We start from the raw sequence: 17,223 nt of genomic DNA, 5'->3' as shown, positions 1-17,223 counted from the left end.
GATCTTGCCATTTGCGAAAACACGGATGGACCTAGTGGGTATTATGCTAAGTGAAATAAGTCAGACAGAGACAAACAAATGCCATATGATTTCACTTCTACGTGGAACCTAAAACACAAATGAACACACAAACAAAGTGGAAGTGGACACACAGCGACAGAGAACCCACTTCCGGTTGCCAGAGGGAGGAGAGCACGAGGATGGGCAAAACGGGTGAGGGAGAGTGGGAGGGACAGGCTTCCAGTGATGGAATGAATCCATCATGGGGATGAAAGGCACAGCTTGGGGAATAGAGTCAACGGTATGATAACAGTGTCATACGGTGACAGATGAACTTCACTTCCTGTGGTGAGTGTAGCTTGTCATTCAGACTTGTGGAATCACTTTGTTGTATACCTGAAACTAATGTAACACTGTGTGTCAACTCTACTTAAAAAAAAAAAAAAAAAAGAAGTAAAGTCCCAAAGAAGGAAGCACAGAGAAGGGAAGAGACTTGCGGACCTGTGGTAACAGGGCGGGAAGTGGGTACCAGAGCAATACTGAAAGACAGAAGCAGTGGTCTCCTCCTCCTCCTCCTCCTCATTTTTTTTTTTTTTTTTTTTTTTTCTTTAACGGTTTATGGGTGGATAGTTTTGGAAACAAAGAATCGGAAACAGGCTCCAGGCTCTGAGCCATCAGCCCAGAGCCCTACGCGGGGCTCTGACCTGAGCTGAAGTCAGACGCTTAACTGACTGCGCCACCCAGGCGCCCCCTTCTTACACATTTTTAAGTTAACAGCTAAGAAAAATTTTCTATGTTTAAATAGCTTTCGGGGATTAATTTTTCTGCTGTCTAGTATATGAAATACGTGCTTTCAGGGCCAATGCTGGACTTTCCAGTGCCTTTGTGCAAATTTGGAAATGAATTCCCTGGGGAAAAAAAAAGAATGGGCAGATTTTCTAGGGATGGGGCCCTGTGCAAAGAAAAAAGGCGCATCCCCTGTTGGCCAAGGAGCAGGGCCTGGCCAGCGGGATGCAGACTATATTTCAGCCTCTACTTACCCCAGGAAACTGCACAACTAGGTTTCACCCTCCACCTGCCGCTCAGCCACACAGCTATCCACACGGCCTTGTAGATTTTTTTGGCGTATAAAAACCTTTGCAGAAATACAGACTAAATGGAAAAGCCAGGAAGCCCATTCACGCTTACGTTCTGTCAGAAAAAGTCTTAAGTTGTTTCATTTCAAATAAAAATGCTAATTTATATCCCTGTGTCAACCATCATACTTAGTTCTAAGACAGACAGATGCTGTGGAACTTTGCTTCGGGTTTCTTTGCCAGTTGCTGCTTCTAAAACGTTAGCACACTTACGACTCACTTGGAAGAGTCACTTGTTAATACAAATTTCGTGGTCCCACCCTACTGGCATTCTGAGACTCGGCAGGTCTAGGGAGGAGCTGGACATTTGCTTGTCTACCAAGCTCCCAGGAGATGCCCATGTGGTCCCTCCATGGATGATCACACTTTGAATAACACTGGATGAAATAAGGCATTGGCTGCTTTAATATTTCCCGTCAGTGCCATAATGACTGTCAGAGTGCTGTCCCTGAGGAGCGATGTGCTCTCAGATTTTGCCTGTTGCACCACTGTAAAAATTTAAGCTAGGTTAGAGATGAGCTTTTCTCTTGCCGAGTAGGTGAAAGTAGTGACAAGTGGGAAAGAAAAAAGAGCAAACCTTTTTTTTTTTTAAGTTTATGTATTTATTTTGAGAGGGAGAGACAGAGAGAGCCTGTGTGTGAGCAGGGGAGGGGCATAAAGAGAGGGAGAGACAGAATACAAAGCAGGCTCCATGCTGTCAGCATAGAGCCCAACTCGAGGCTCGAACCCATGAACCATGAGCTCATGACCCGAGCCGAAGTCAAATGCTTAACAGGCTGAGCCACCCAGGTCCACCAAACTAGGCACACATTCTTAAGAAAAGCAGTCTTATGAAAGAAAACACATGAAAGTTGGAGATCAGGAAAATTATTTCATTGAAAATGGGTTGGAAGGGCTAAGTGAAATAAGCCATACAGAGAAAGACACATACCATATGTTTTCACTCATGTGGATCCTGAGAAACTTAACAGAAACCCATGGGGGAGGGGAAGGGGAAAAAAGAGGTTAGAGTGGGAGAGAGCCAAAGCATAAGAGACTGTTGAGAACTGAGAACAAACTGAGGGTTGATGGGGGGTGGGAGGGAGGGGAGGGTGGGTGATGGGTATTGAGGAGGGCACCTTTTGGGATGAGCACTGGGTGTTGTATGGAAACCAGTTTGACAATAAATTTCATATATTGGAAAGAAAATGGGTTGGGAGGGAAGGAAGGGGTGAGTAGGTCCTGCGTAGGGGATTTTTGAGGCAGTGAAACCATGCTGTATGATACAAAGGGGAGCTACAAGTCATCATACATTTGTCCAAACACCAAGAGTAAACCCTAATGTAAACTGTGGACGTTGACTGATAATGATGTGCCACCATAGGTTCATCAACTGTAACAAATGTAACATTCTGGGGAGGGATGTTGGTAATGGATCTTGAAACAAACAAACCAAAAAACAATAGGGGCGCCTGGGTGGCTCAGTCGGTTAAGCGTCCTCGGACTTCGGCTCAGGTCACGATCTCATGGTTCTTGGATTCAGCCCCTCATCAGGCTCTGTGCTAACAACTGAAACCTGCTTCCTGAAACCGGTTTCGTATCCTGTGTCTCCTTTGCTCTCTGCCCCTCCCCCACTCGCGCTCTGCCTCTCTCTCTCTCTCAAAAATAAATAAACATTAAAAAAGAAAATTAAAAAAAACCAAACCAAAAGCCCTGTCATCAGAAAATAAATAAGCACTGCAATTGACATAACTGTCTTAAAAGGGTGTAACCCATGTTGGGTTGCCTAATGTCCAGAGTGGGAGTTAAGGGGTTACCCAAGGAAGTGATGAAGTCATTTTACTGAGCAAATGACACTCTTTGATTTCCAACGCTACAAACAAAGAGAAAGGCCCCTGAGGAAAGTCCACCTGTGGGATGAACTGTCTACTGACCTCTGGCAAGGAACCTTCACTTCCGGGGCTTTGTGGCCCTCAGCACCAACAGCTCAGAACTTTACGATTTCCAAAGCACTTTAATATAGGTTATTTAATCCTCTCAATAACTCAATGCCTAGCTCTGATGCTACAGAACTAATCCATAAAGCCCAAATCAGCCAAGGTATACAGGTTTGTAATAGGCCCTTTCACTTTATACAATAAATTCTTTCAAACATCTGAAGCTGCAAAGTATAAAACGAATTCTTTGTCATAATGGAAGCTATTGTATGCTTAAAACATAACGATTTATGACTTTTTCGATATCCACTAGCAGATTTTCTTTTATAATTATGTTTCATTCACTTCCAAGTATTTTTTCCTATTTTTCATTGCTGTAGCTGAGAGAGATGGACGGGGGCGGGGAATGACCCAGAAGTATGGTGGGTGACTGGGACAATGTACACGTGTAATCGACACAGATAATTGAAAATTAATAGCATCATATTCCTCAGCCTAAGGAGAAGGCACGGAGAGCTTTTATTTACTGATAATTGCATTAGGTACTTTGCCACTTTTTCCGATTTAATCCTCTTGACAATGTATGAGATGGAACAGAACTTCAGCTCCCTGTGGTTAGGGTTGTTGCCAGAGAAAATAGTTTTTCGGTGTAGGTATGTCTCAAACATTGCATGGGCATATTAACACTATAAAAAGTATTCATTATTCATTTGAAATTCAGAGGTAACAGCATTCTGTCTGTTTGTTTTTTGCTGAATCTGGCAGCTCTTCCCTGTTTCTGTTATCCCTCACGCTTAGAATGAATTACTTTTCTTCAAAAAACTCATTGCAAAAAACCCACAAAAAACCACACATTGCAACACATCACACTCCTTCAGCGAATTGCCTCGCTAATAGAGGCCTATCTCCGAGATACTGCAGGTGCAGTGCCAGCCAGCACAGTAAAGCGTATATCACAATCCGCTAAGTCAGATGAATTTTATGGTTTCCTGGTGCATATAAAAGTTACACGTACACGATACTGTAGTCTATTCAGTGTGCGCCAGCTTCATGGCTGAAAAACACAATGTACATGCCTTAACTAAAAAAATACTTCAGAGGGCTCCTGGGGGGCTCAGTTGTCAAGCATCCAACTCTTTCAGTTCCGGTCATGATCTCACAGTTCATGAGTTCCAGTCCCACGTGGGGCTGACAGGCAGAGCCTGCTTGGGATTCTCTGTCTCCCTTTCTCTGCCCCTCCCCGGCTCATGCACTCTTGCTTGCTTGCTCTTTCTCTCGAAAATAAATCAGCTTTTTTTTTTTTTTTTTTTTTTTTTTTAATACAGTAAGGGCACCTGGGTGGCTCAGTTGGTTAAGTGTCCGAATTGTGATATTGGCTCAGGTCATGATCCCGGGGTCATGGGATCAAGCCCTGCATTGGGCTCTTCACTGAGTGTGGAGCCCGCTTGAGATTCTCTCTCTTCCTTCTGCTCCTCTCCACCCCGCTAAAATAAATTTTAAGAAAAAAAGTTCTTTAGGGGTGCCTGGGTGGCTCAGTCGGTTGGGTGTCCGACTTCGGTTCAGGTCATGATCTCACGGTTTGTGAGTTCAAGCCCCGCGTCGGGCTCTGTGCTGACAGCTCGGAGCCTGGAGCCTGCTTCGGATTCTGTGTCTCCCCCTCTCTCTGCCCCTCCCCTGCTCATGCTCTGTCTCCCTCTATCTCTCAATAATGAATAAACGTTTAAAAAAATTATCACAAAAAGAAAAAAAAGTACTTTATGGCTTAGAAATGCTAACCATCCTCTGAGCTTTTTGCTGGTGGAGGGTGTTGCCTTGATGTTGATGACTGATCAGGGTGGTGGTTGCTAAAGAATGGGGTGGTTATGGCAGTTTCTTTCTTCCTTCCTTCCTTCCTTCCTTCCTTCCTTCCTTCCTTCCTTCCTTTCTTTCTTTCTTGTTGTAGGCCCAATGTGGGGCTTGAACTTAAGAATCCTAGATCAAGAGGGCGCCTGGGTGGCGCAGTCGGTTAAGCGTCCGACTTCAGCCAGGTCACGATCTCGCGGTCCGTGAGTTCGAGCCCCGCGTCGGGCTCTGGGCTGATGGCTCAGAGCCTGGAGCCTGTTTCCGATTCTGTGTCTCCCTCTCTCTCTGCCCCTCGCCCGTTCATGCTCTGTCTCTCTCTGTCCCCAAAATAAATAAACGTTGAAAAAAAAAAATTAAAAAAAAAAAAAAAAAAGAATCCTAGATCAAGAGTTACATGCTCAGGGCGCCTGGTGGCTCAGTTGGTTAAGCGTCTGACTCTTGACTTCAGCTTAGCTCATATCTCAGTGTTTGTGAGATCAAGCCCCACATCAAGCCCTGTGCTGAGAGCATGGAGCCTGCTTGGGATTCTCGCCCTCTCCGACTCTCTCTGCCCCTCCCCTTCTAGATCTCTCTCTCTCTCTCTCTCTCTCTTTCTCTCTCTAAAAATAAATAAACTTGGGGGAAAAAAGAGTTGCATACTCTACCAACTGTGCCAGATGGGCACCCATGGAATTTTCTTAAAATAAGAAAACAGTGAAGTTGGCCCCATTGATTGACTCCTTTCACAAATGATTGCTCTGTAGCATGCGATGCCGTTTGATAACATTTCACCCACAGTACAACTTCTTGCAAAATTGGAAGCAGTCCTCTCACACCCTGCTGCTGCTCTATCAGCTAAGATATATGTAATGTTCGAAATCGGTTGGGGTCCTTTCGACAGGCTTCACAGCGTCTTCAACAGGAGTAGATGCCATCTCGAGAAACCACTTGCTTTGCTCATCCTCGAGAGGCGATTCCTCATCTGTTCAAGGTTTATCTTGAGATTCCAGCAATTCGGTCACAGCTTCAGGCTCCACTTCTGATTGTAGTTCTCTTGCTGTTTCTACCACACCTGCAGGTCCTTCTCCACCGAGGGCTTGAACTTCTCAAAGTCATCAAAGAGATTTGGAATCACCATCTTCCAAACTCCTGTTCACGTTGATACTTCAACCCTTTCCCATGAATCACAGATGTTCTTAATGGCATCTGAAATGGTAAATCCCTTCCAGAAGGTTTTCAATTTACTTTGCCAAGATCCATCAGAGGAATCACTGTCTCCGCTAGCTAAAGCTTCACAAAATGTATTTCTTTTTTCTTTTTTTCTTTTACTTTTTTTAATGTTTATTCATTTTTGAAAGACAGAGAGAGAGAGAGCACAGGCAGGGGTGGGGTGGAGAGAGAGGGGGACACAGAATCTGAAGCAGGCTCCAGGCTCTGAGCTGCCAGCACAGAGCCTGACGCGGGGCTCGAACCCAAAAACCATGAGATCATGACCTGAGCCGAAGTCGGACGCTTAACCGACTGAGCCACCCAGGTGCCCCACAAAATGTATTTTTTTTTAAATTTTTTTTTAACGTTTTTATTTATTTTTGAGACAGAGAGAGACAGAGCATGAACGGGGGAGGGACAGAGAGAGAGGGAGACACAGAATCAGAAGCAGGCTCCAGGCTCTGAGCCATCAGCCCAGAGCCCGACGCGAGGCTCGAACTCATGGACCGTGAGATCGTGACCTGAGCTGAAGTCGGACGCTCAACCGACTGAGCCACCCAGGTGCCCCACAAAATGTATTTCTTAAATAAGACTTGAAGTAGACTTATTCTTCGATCCGCACCCTGCACAATGGCTGTTAGCAGGCGTGAAAACAGCAGGAATCTCGTCGGACATCTCCATCGGAGCTCCTGGGTGACCGGGTGCGTTGTCAATGAGCAGTCATGTTTGGAAAGAAGACTTTTCTTCTGAGCAGTAGGTCTCAGTGGTGGGTAAAATATTCAGCAAACCATGTCGTAAACAGATGTGCTGTCGTCCAGGCTTTGCTCTTCCAGTTACAGAGCACAGGCAGAGTCGAGTTAGCAGAATTCTTGAGGCCCTGGGACTTCCGGAACGTGCACGAGCACTGGCTTCAGCTTAGTCACCAGCCGCATTACCCCTTGCAAGAGAGTCAGCCTGTCCTCTGAAACTTCGAGGCCAGGCACCGACTTCTCCTCTGTGGCTATGAAAGTCCTAGGTGGCGTCTTCTCTCCGTAGAAGGCCGTCTGTCTACACGGAAGATCGGTTGGCTGTTTAGCGTGGCCGCCTTCGTTAATTATCCGAGCTAGATCTTCTGGACAAGTTGCTGCAGCTTCTACGTTAGCACTTGCTGCCTCACCGTGCACTTTTATGTTATAGAGGTGACTTCTTCCCCTAAACCCCCTGAACCAACCTCTGCCGGCTTCACACTTTTCTTCTGCGGCTTCCTCGTCTCTCTCAGCCTTCATCGGATGGAAGAGATTTAGGGCCTTGCTCTGGATTAGGCTTTGGCTTAAGGAAATGTGATGGCTGGTTTGATCCTCTATCCAGACCACTAAAACTTTTTCCATTATCAGCAATAAGGCTGTTTCATTTCCTTATCATTTCTGTGTTCACTGGAGTAGCACTTTCCATTTCCTTTTCATTTCCGAGAATTTTTCCTCTGCATTTATAACCCTTTGATGTAAGAAGCCTGTCTGAACTTTGAACATGCCTTCCTCACTAAGCTTCGCCATTGCTAGCTTTTGATTTAAAGTGAGAGATGTGCAACTCTTCCTTTCACTTGAACAGTTAGAGACTATTGTAGGGTTATTAAGTGGCCTAATTTCAATATTGTCGTGTCTTGGGGAATTTGTGCCTTGGGGAATAGGGAGGCCCAAGGAGAAGGAGAGAGTTGGGGGAATGGTCTGTCGGTGGAGCAAGTCAGGACGCACACATTTATCCATTAAGTTCACCATCTTATACGGCACGGTTTGGGGCACCCCAGAACAATTACAGTAGTAATATCAAAGATCACCGGTCACAGGTCACCAAAAGAAGTATGATAATAACGACAAATTGTGAAATATTGTGAGGATTACCAAATGTGACAGAGATATAAAGTGAGCAAATGCTGTTGGAAAAATGGTGCCAATAGGCTTGTTCAACGCACTGTTGCCACAAACCGTCAGTTTATAAAAAACACAATATCGTCAAAGCCCAATAAAGCCAAATGCAATTAAAAAAAAAAAAGGTATGCCTGTAATTTTGTCCTACTGACGATTATATTGGCAGAGCAGCCAAAAGTTAGAGGCGGAGGATTGTTAATGCTTTAGATAACTTTTACAGGACTCTACTGCGGGAACTGTAGGAAATCCCAGAAATTTACCTTCTACTATTCCAAGATTTTTCTGAGGCTCGAGTCCTCAGTCTTTTTTTTTTTTTTTTTTTTTTTTTTAATTTTTTCAACGTTTATTTATTTTTGGGACAGAGAGAGACAGAGCATGAACGGGGGAGGGGCAGAGAGAGAGGGAGACACAGAATCGGAAACAGGCTCCAGGCTCTGAGCCATCAGCCCAGAGCCCGACGCGGGGCTCGAACTCACGGACCGCGAGATCGTGACCTGGCTGAAGTCGGACGCTTAACCGACTGCACCACCCAGGCGCCCCAACGAGTCCTCAGTCTTAACTTCAGTGGAGAATGATTTATTTCTCTTTACCGATCAACCTGACGAATAGACATGTTGGTGAAGTCTTACAATGAGAATTGTAAATTTTTTAAATTGGAAGAGACCTTACAGATTATGTAATTTTTGCAGTTTCCAGAACCGGGCTCTGACTCTCTCTTTATTTATTTATTTATTTTTATTTTGTTAAGTTTATTTATGTATTTTGAGAGAGAGTGAGAGCAAACACAAGTGGCAGAGGGGCAGAGAGAGAGGGAGAGGGAATCCCAAGCAGGCCCAGTGCTGTCAGTATGGAGCCTGACATGGGGTTCAAACTCAGGAACCATGAGATCATGGCCCGAGCCAAATCAAGCATCAGACATTTAACCGGCTGAGCCACCCACACGCCCCTGACTCTGATTCTTAAGCAAGAGCCATTGTCTCCAGGACTTTGCAGGTGGGGTTTCCCATGCCTACTGCCAGGGAGTGTCAGCACACCTTACCTTTCCCCTTTTCTTGCCTATGCTCCCTCCCAGACACCTCTCCCTGTCTGAGTACCAAACATTCCAAATGTTTTTTGTTCTTAGGTTGTAATATGTTATCTATGGCTCCAAAGTGGCAGTGATAAAGGAGAAGGAAAGTGATATGGAACAATTAGAGATGAAAATAAACATGCCCCAGACATGAGATAATCCCCTTGGTGAAACTGTGACAGGCCTGAAGAAGTATAGTTCTTCCCAGTGAGGGGGAGAGAGACAGGGAAAGGTCAGTCTGCACAGGCTCCTTGTAGTGGCTAAACGTGAGGTTATTCTTCCAAAACCGATAGGATTCAAGGCCGTGAATGCTAAAGGACAGTAAATGTCAAGTTAGTCAGCACCTGATCTCTAATGAATATGTAACCTTGCCTTTGTTGTGGAGAAACAAACTGAGATTAGCTGAAATATTTTCTAAAAGACTTTCTTCTCCGAGGAGGGTCACCAGCTCTCAGAAAGGGTTTTCTCCATGATCAGATAGGACATGTCTAGAAGCTTACAGTGGCTTTAATCCATAATACATCTCTATGGGTATACAGAGATTAGTGCCAAAGACTCAATACATAATAGTTGATCAGTAAATGTTTATTGAATAAACACCCCCAGGTCAGGTTCTATATTATTTTTCCTGCTTTGTCACAACTATTTCTATGGATTATTTTTGTTGTCTGTAGTTTAGGAAAAACAAAATCAAACAAGTAATCATACCATCTGCCTCTCAGGGAAATTTACTTGAAAATAGAGGTTTACATCAGATGTACGTATTAAGTCCTTTCGTGCCTGATATTCTTTTCTTTTTAGATTTATTTAAAAACAAATTAAAAAAAAATTTTTTTAATGTTAATTTTTGAGACAGAGAGAGACACAGCATGAGCAGGGAAGGGGCAGAGAGAGAGGGAGACACAGAATGTGAAGCAGGCTTCAGGCTCTGAGCTGTCAGCACAGAGCCCGACGCGGGGCTCGAACTCACGAACTGTGAGATCATGACCTGAGCCGAAGTCGGATGCTTAACCGACTGAGCCACCCAGCGCCCCTAAAAAAAAAATTTTTTTTTAATGTTTATTCGTTTTTGAGAGACAGAGAGAGAGACAGAGCATGGGTGGGGGAGGAGCAGAGAGAGAGGGAGACACAGAATCCAAAGCAGGCTCCAGGCTCTGAGCTGTCAGCACAGAACCCGACTCAGGGCTTGAATTCACTGACCTGATCATGACCTGAACTGAAGTCGGACGCTTGACTGACTGAGCCACCCAGGCGCCCATGTAAGATTTATTTAAGTAATCTCTACATCAGTGTGGGGCTTGAACCACAACCCCGAGATCAAGAGTCACGTGCTCCTTTGACCAAGCCAGCCAGGCCCCCAATCTTTACCTGATATTCTGAGCCCACCTTCCAGTCATCACCCTCTGTTAGTATGAAAGCCCCTAACTAGTTTTAGTAATCTTAGTAATCTTTCTAAAATTTGTGCTCATGTTATTAGCGTGCTGAACCTGCTAGCTGTCTCTGTGGTACTCAGAATAAAGTCCAAACTCCTTCACCTAGCATATTAAGCCTTTTGTGATACGATCCCTACTTAACTTCCCGGCCTCTTCTCATCCCTTGGCCCTCTACACTTCAGCCATGCAGACATTTTGGCAGGTTCACAAACATACCATACTCTATCCTTCGAGCTCTTTCTCACACAGTACCCTCAACCTAGAACACTATTTTCTCCTATCTCTGTCCCTCCTAAATTGTCAGGCCTTCAGGTCTTTCTCAACTTATCTTCTCAAAGAGGAAACCTTCCTGGTCACTACCACACCCTTCCTAATGCCTGAATTTTGTATCTCTTCCCCAAGTCCCCCATGCAAGACCGGAAGTCATGCACTGCTGAGGGTGTGGGGGGAGTTTATTCACATAACTCTGTTGTGCATGGTGACATGGAGTGTGCAGACACGTTCTGCACAGTCATGTGGTGTCATCATGGGAGTTGATGAGTCTTTTAAGTCTCCCGTGTTTCCGTCTCTCATAAGTCTGATAATTCAGTAATGACATGGCCTATTGCCATTGTGCCCCACACGAGGACTCCTTTATAATTCTAGGCCCTGTACTGAGTGCTGGGAGAAAACGAAGGGAAACTAAAGAAATTAATGCGTATATTCAATTTTAAAACATAACAAGGTTGTGGATAGTCCCATAATGGAACTGTAACTGTCAAAAAAAAAAAAAAAAAAAAAGTTCTGTGTAAGTACTCCAGAGAGATCATTGTTTCTGGGCGTTGGAAAGAGCACAAGTGGAGGGACATTTGAGCTGGGCCTTGAAGGGATGGCCACTGGCGGATACGGTAAATAACCATGTTCCAGACCGAGAAAATATAACACAAAGAGCATAAAGGTAGTCTGTGTGACCCGATTAGATAGGAGTGAATGAGGAGGCTGGAAATAAAGTCAATGGTGGAGGGTTTTGAGTGCTTCATTAATCAATATGAATTTTATATTGTAGGCAGCAGTCATTGAAGAGGTTTGAGTACAACCAGTGATACAATTAGTTCTGTTTAAAAATATTTTTCACTATTATTTTTTTACTACCAAACAAAGCACACCTACTCTTTTTTTCTCTCTTCATTTGTTCCACAAAAATATACATCAGATGAAGCAAATGGCCTCTATAATCCCACTCACTAGAGTTAACCATTTCGTATAATGCTCCATATTTTTCCTGTGCACATGTGCATGTGTTTATCTATCTCATTCATTCCTAAGAATGAGATTGTTCCTGTCTTTTATGTTTGTTTGTTTGTTTGTTTGTTTATTTATTTATTTATTTATTTTTAATTTTTTTTTTAACGTTTATTTATTTTTGAGACAGAAAGAGACAGAGCATGAACGGGGGAGGGTCAGAGAGAGGGAGACACAGAATCAGAAGCAGGCTCCAGGCTCTGAGCTGTCAGCATGGAGCCCGACGCGGGGCTCGAACTCACGGACCTCGAGTTCGTGACCTGAGCCGAAGTCGGCCGCCTAACCGACTGAGCCACCCAGGCGCCCCTATGTTTATCTATTTTGAAAGAGAGAGAGCGCGTGCACGCACGAGCAGGGTATGGGCAGAAGAGAGGGAGTGAGAGAATCCCAAGCAGGCTCTGTGCTGTCAACGCAGAGGTTGGCGCAGGGCTCAGTCTCACAAACCTTGAGATCATAATCTGAGCCACAATCAAGAGTCCCGATGCTCCACTGACTGAGCCACCCAGGCACCCCAGAAAGGAGATCATTCTAACCATGCTTTTGGCCACTGCCTTTTTGGAAGTAATAAGTATCTTCTATGAGGAGGCAGATCACACAAACATGATCAACTGCAACAAAAACGTGAGCATATGTAACTATATCCTACTTCACTAATTAATATTCAACATAGAAATGATATCCTATTTTTACCTACGAGACGAGACAAATTTATTTTTTTTTTTAATTTTTTTTTTCAAACGTTTATTTATTTTTGGGACAGAGAGAGATAGAGCATGAACGGGGGAGGGGCAGAGAGAGAGGGAGACACAGAATCGGAAACAGGCTCCAGGCTCTGAGCCATCAGCCCAGAGCCCGATGCAGGGCTCGAACTCACGGACCGCGAGATTGTGACCTGGCTGAAGTTGGAGCTTAACCGACTGCGCCACCCAGGCGCCCCAAGACGAGACGAATTTAAAAGAATGATCAGTATTTAGTTTTGGCGGGGATATAACAAGACACTCTTTATGGATGTGGTGGGAATAAGAATCAGGACTTTAGGAAAGGGAAATCTAGCAATTCTATTCAGAATTTAAAGTATATCTACCTTTGAGGGACACCTGGGTGGCTGAGTCAGTTAAGCATCTGACTCTTGATTCCGGCTCAGGTCATGATCTGGCGGTTTGTGGGCTCAAGCCCTCCACCGGGCTCTCTGCTAACAGCACAGATCCCTGCTTGGCATCTTCTCTATCACCCTTTCTCTCTGCTCCTCTCCCACTCCCAAGCATATGTGCGTGCTCTACCTCTCTCTCAAAATAAATACGCTTCAAAACTTTTTAAAAAATCTATATCTACCTTTGAAATAACAATGTCGTATCTATAAACTTTTCCTATAAGATTCTCTGAGAGACGTTCATAGTATAAATGCACAAAGACGTTTATTGCAGACTTACTTGCGATAGAAGTGCATCCTAAAGGAACGATAAATTGTGGTGTCCCTACCATATTATGGGCTACTGTGTAGCATATCGAAATGTACTGATACAAAAAGAATGTTTTTGGTATGTTGTTAAAAGAAAAAATACCCGAGTGGTAAGATGGTATGTGTATTCATAGAAACCGTTCTAAAAATCGTACATCTAGACAAGCAGAAAGCATGGGTATGCATTCGTCTATAACGTGTGTATGTATATGTGTGCTCATGTGTTGTGTATTACACCCCCAAAGTTTAACCCTTGTTAATCTTGAAATTGAACAGGAATGCAGTGTGTCTTTCACTTTTTACTTTTCATATTTTTAAGTAAAAAAATACATTTACAAAAATGAACATACGTCATTTTAAAAATACACAGTGAAGAAGGGCACCTGGCTGGCTCAGTCAGTAGAGCATGTGATCTTGATCTCAGAGCTGTGAATTCGAGCCCTGTGTTGGGCATAGAGCTTACCTGGAAAAAAAAGAAGAAAAGGTAAAATATACAGTAGACAGAGGCGCCTGGGTGGCTTAGGTGGTTAAGCGTCCGACTCTTGATTTTGGCTTACGTGATGATCTCACGGTTTGCAGGTCGGAGTCCTGCGACGGGCTCTATGCTGACAGCGTGGAACCTGCTTGGGATTCTGTCTCTCTGCCACTCCCCCACTTGTGCTACAGTGCACGAGTATGTGCATGCTCTCTCTCAAAATAAATAAATAAAGGGGCGCCTGGGTGGCTCAGTCGGTTAAGCGTCCGACTTCAACTCAGGTCACGATCTCGCGGTCTGTGGGTTCGAGCCCCGCGTCGGGCTCTGAACTGATGGCTCAGAGCCTGGAACCTGCTTTGGGTTCTGTGTCTCCTTCTCTCTCTGCCCCTCCCCTGTTCGTGCTCTGTCTCTCTCTGTCTCAAAAATAAATAAACGTTAAAAAAAAATTAAAAATAAATAAATAAAACATTAAAATATATATATACAGGGAAGAAGCATATACCTAGACATGTTTCCTTTTTTCTTTTTTTTAACCATTTTTTTTTTTTTTTATGTTTATTTTCAAGAGAGAGAGACAGACAGAGTGCAAGCAGGAGAGGGGCAGAGGGAGAGGGAGACACAGAATCCCAAGCAGGTTCCCAGCTCCAAGCTGTCAGCACAGAGCTGCACTCTGGGCTCGAACTCATGAACCGCTAGATCATGACCTGGGCTGCAGCTGGATGCTTAACCAACTGAGCCACCCAGGCGCCCCTACCTAGACAAGTTTTCAAGTCCATATATATACTTATATTTTATTCTTTTTAATAAGGACATAGTATTTTATTGATACCTCTACTACTTATTCCTTCTGCAGTTATTGAGAGCCTACTCTACGGCAGATACCAAGCCGGGCATTGAAGGAAACAACAAGCACTTAAAACAAATTAACAGAGAAGGGTCTTCTTTAGGAAGAGTGAGTAGGGAAGTCCTTTCTCAGTAGTGACATGGAAGCTGGGACTTAAAAAAATATGCTAGCCATGGAAGAAAAAAGCATTCTTGGCAGAGGGAACATATATAGACAGCCCTAAGGTGCAAGAGAGCTTGGTGTTTCCTGGGGAATTGAAAATAATATCGATGTAGTTGTGACTGGTATGTTAGGGAGAATATATAGTGCAAGGTGAGATTATAGGTAACATTTTTTTTTTTTTTTAAGGTGGCTCCACACCCAATGTAGGGCTTGAACTCAGGAGCCTGAGATTAAGAGTCGTGTGCTCTACTGTGCTGACAGCTCAGAGCCTGGAGCCTGCTTCAGATTCTGTGTCTCCCTCTCTCCCTGCCTCTCCCCTACTCACATTCTGTCTCTCTCTCTCTCAAAAATAAATAACGTATACAGGGGCGCTTCGGTGGTTTAGTTGGTAAAGCGTCCGACTTTGGCTCAGGTCATGATCTTACAGTTCATGAGTTCAAGCCCCCCATCGGGATTTGCACTAACAGTGCAGAGGCCGCTTCAGATCTTCTGTCTCCCTCTCTCTCCTCCCCTCCCCGGCTCCCACACACGTTCTCCTTCTCTTTCTCGAAATAATAAATAAACATTTAAAAAAATAATAAAATGAATGTTTACAAACTTTACATGTATTGCAAGTGTCTATTTTCTTTTTTTCTTTTAATTTTTTAAATGTTTATTGTTTTTTGAGAGAGAGAGAGAGAGAGAGAGAGAGAGAGAGAGAGCGAGCGAGCACGGGTAGGAGGGGCAGAGAGAGGGAGACAGAATCCCAAGCAGGCTTCATGCTGTCAGCACAGACAGGCACCCTGCAAGTGTCTATTCTCCAAAACCTTAGCCAGGCCTGGGGATTGTCAGTCATCATAGTTTTTAACAATCTCCGTAGGGAGAACAAAAGCAAAAACAAAACCCTTTTTCTTTTCATTTGTTTTGTTCCTAAGTTTGGATGTCTTTTTGTTTTGGCCATTACTGAATCTTCCTGTACACGTGCTTGTTCCTGTGCTTGGCCTGTTATTGTCTTTCATTGTTCACTTTCTTTTATTGCTATGAAAGAGCTCTTTGTATATTATGAAAATTAAGCCTTTGTCATATGAGTTGCACACTTCTTTGCCAATTTTTTAAAATTTTATTTATTTATTTCTTTAGTTTTAATTTTTTTATGCTTATTCATTTTTGAGAGAGAGAGATAGAGTGCGAGCAGGGGAGGGGCACAGAGAGAGAGAAAGAGGGAGACACAGAATCAGAAGCAGGCTCCAGGCTCTGAGCTGTCAGCACAGAGCTCGATACGGGGGCTCGAACTCCTGAACGGTGAGATCATGACCTGAGCCGAAGTCGGACGCTTAACCAACTGAGCCATCCGGGGGCCCCTTAATTTATTTTAATTAATTAATTTATTTATTTAGAGAGAGAGAGAAAGAGCAAGTCAGGGAGGGGCAGAGAAAGGGGAGAGAGAATCCCAAGCAGGGTGCGCACTGACCCTATGCAGGCTGATGCAGGGCTTAGAGCCGCCAGCCATGAGGTCATGATCTGAGATAAGTCGGATGCTTAACTAACTGAGCCACCCAGGTGCCCCAGTTTTGTTTTGTTTTTTTTTGTTTTTTTTTAATTTGATCATGTTTTATCACATAGAGAGTTTTAATTTTAGGGGCACCTGGGTGGCTCAGTTGGTTGAGCACCCAACTCTTGATTTTGGCTCAGGTTATGATCTCACGGTTCTTGGGTTCAGGCCCCACACCGGGCTACCTGCTGGCAGTGCGGAGCCCGCTTGGGATTGTCTCTCTTTCTCTCTCTCTGCTACTCTCCAGCTTTTACCCCTCCCAAAATAAATCAATAAACTTTAAAAAATGGAAAGTTTTAATTTTTTGTGGTCATGTTTATAAGGTTTACTCTTTATAACTTGCATGATACAGGTTTTGCTGAGAACAGATCTGTATTTTAAAAAGGCGATTATAGGGGCGCCTGGGTGGCGCAGTCGGTTAAGCGTCCGACTTCAGCCAGGTCACGATCTCGCGATCCGTGAGTTCGAGCCCCGCGTCAGGCTCTGGGCTGATGGCTCAGAGCCTGGAGCCTGTTTCCGATTCTGTGTCTCCCTCTCTCTCTGCCCCTCCCCCGTTCATGCTCTGTCTCTCTCTGTCCCAAAAATAAATAAACGTTGAAAAAATATTTAAAAAAAAAATAAATAAATAAAAAGGCGATTATAGTGATAATGAAGTATATGATTATACCTGGGGAAATTGAAGAAAATGGGACCAGTTGGTATTCACTGCAAATTGAAGCAGTGACTGACTATGAGCGTGGGGAATAGAAGACAGATTTGAGGGATCTTTCTTTTTTTTTTTTTAAATATAACAGTTTGACTGAGATACAGTTCATAGCATATAATTCACCTACTTAAAAAAAAGTGTTACAGGGGCACCTGGGTGGCGCAGTCGGTTAAGCATCCGACTTCAGCCAGGTCACGATCTCGCGGTCCGTGAGTTCGAGCCCCGCGTCGGGCTCTGGGCTGATGGCTCAGAGCCTGACGCGGGGCTCGAACTCACG

At 44.2% G+C, this 17,223-nt stretch overlaps 1 protein-coding gene and 1 long non-coding RNA gene across 5 annotated transcripts in view; one reads left to right on the top strand and one right to left on the bottom strand.

Annotated features, from left to right (window-relative positions):
• The window catches only part of SLC2A3 (solute carrier family 2 member 3), a 94,016-nt gene that overhangs the window by 10,457 nt on the left and 66,336 nt on the right, over window positions 1-17,223 (top strand). The window lies entirely within an intron of this gene.
• LOC121022011 (uncharacterized) overlaps window positions 1,434-17,223 on the bottom strand; it is a 26,383-nt gene continuing 10,593 nt past the window's right edge. The window contains exon 3 of the long non-coding RNA XR_005786778.1: window positions 1,434-1,624. This is a non-coding gene — a long non-coding RNA (uncharacterized LOC121022011). The remainder of the gene's footprint in view (window positions 1,625-17,223) is intronic.

This window comes from Herpailurus yagouaroundi, unplaced genomic scaffold, assembly GCF_014898765.1.
Source record: "Herpailurus yagouaroundi ecotype Mexico unplaced genomic scaffold, PumYag 355, whole genome shotgun sequence".
NCBI lineage: Eukaryota > Metazoa > Chordata > Mammalia > Carnivora > Felidae > Herpailurus > Herpailurus yagouaroundi.
Note: the sequence above shows the minus strand (reverse complement) of the source record. Positions and strands in the feature narration are given on the sequence as shown.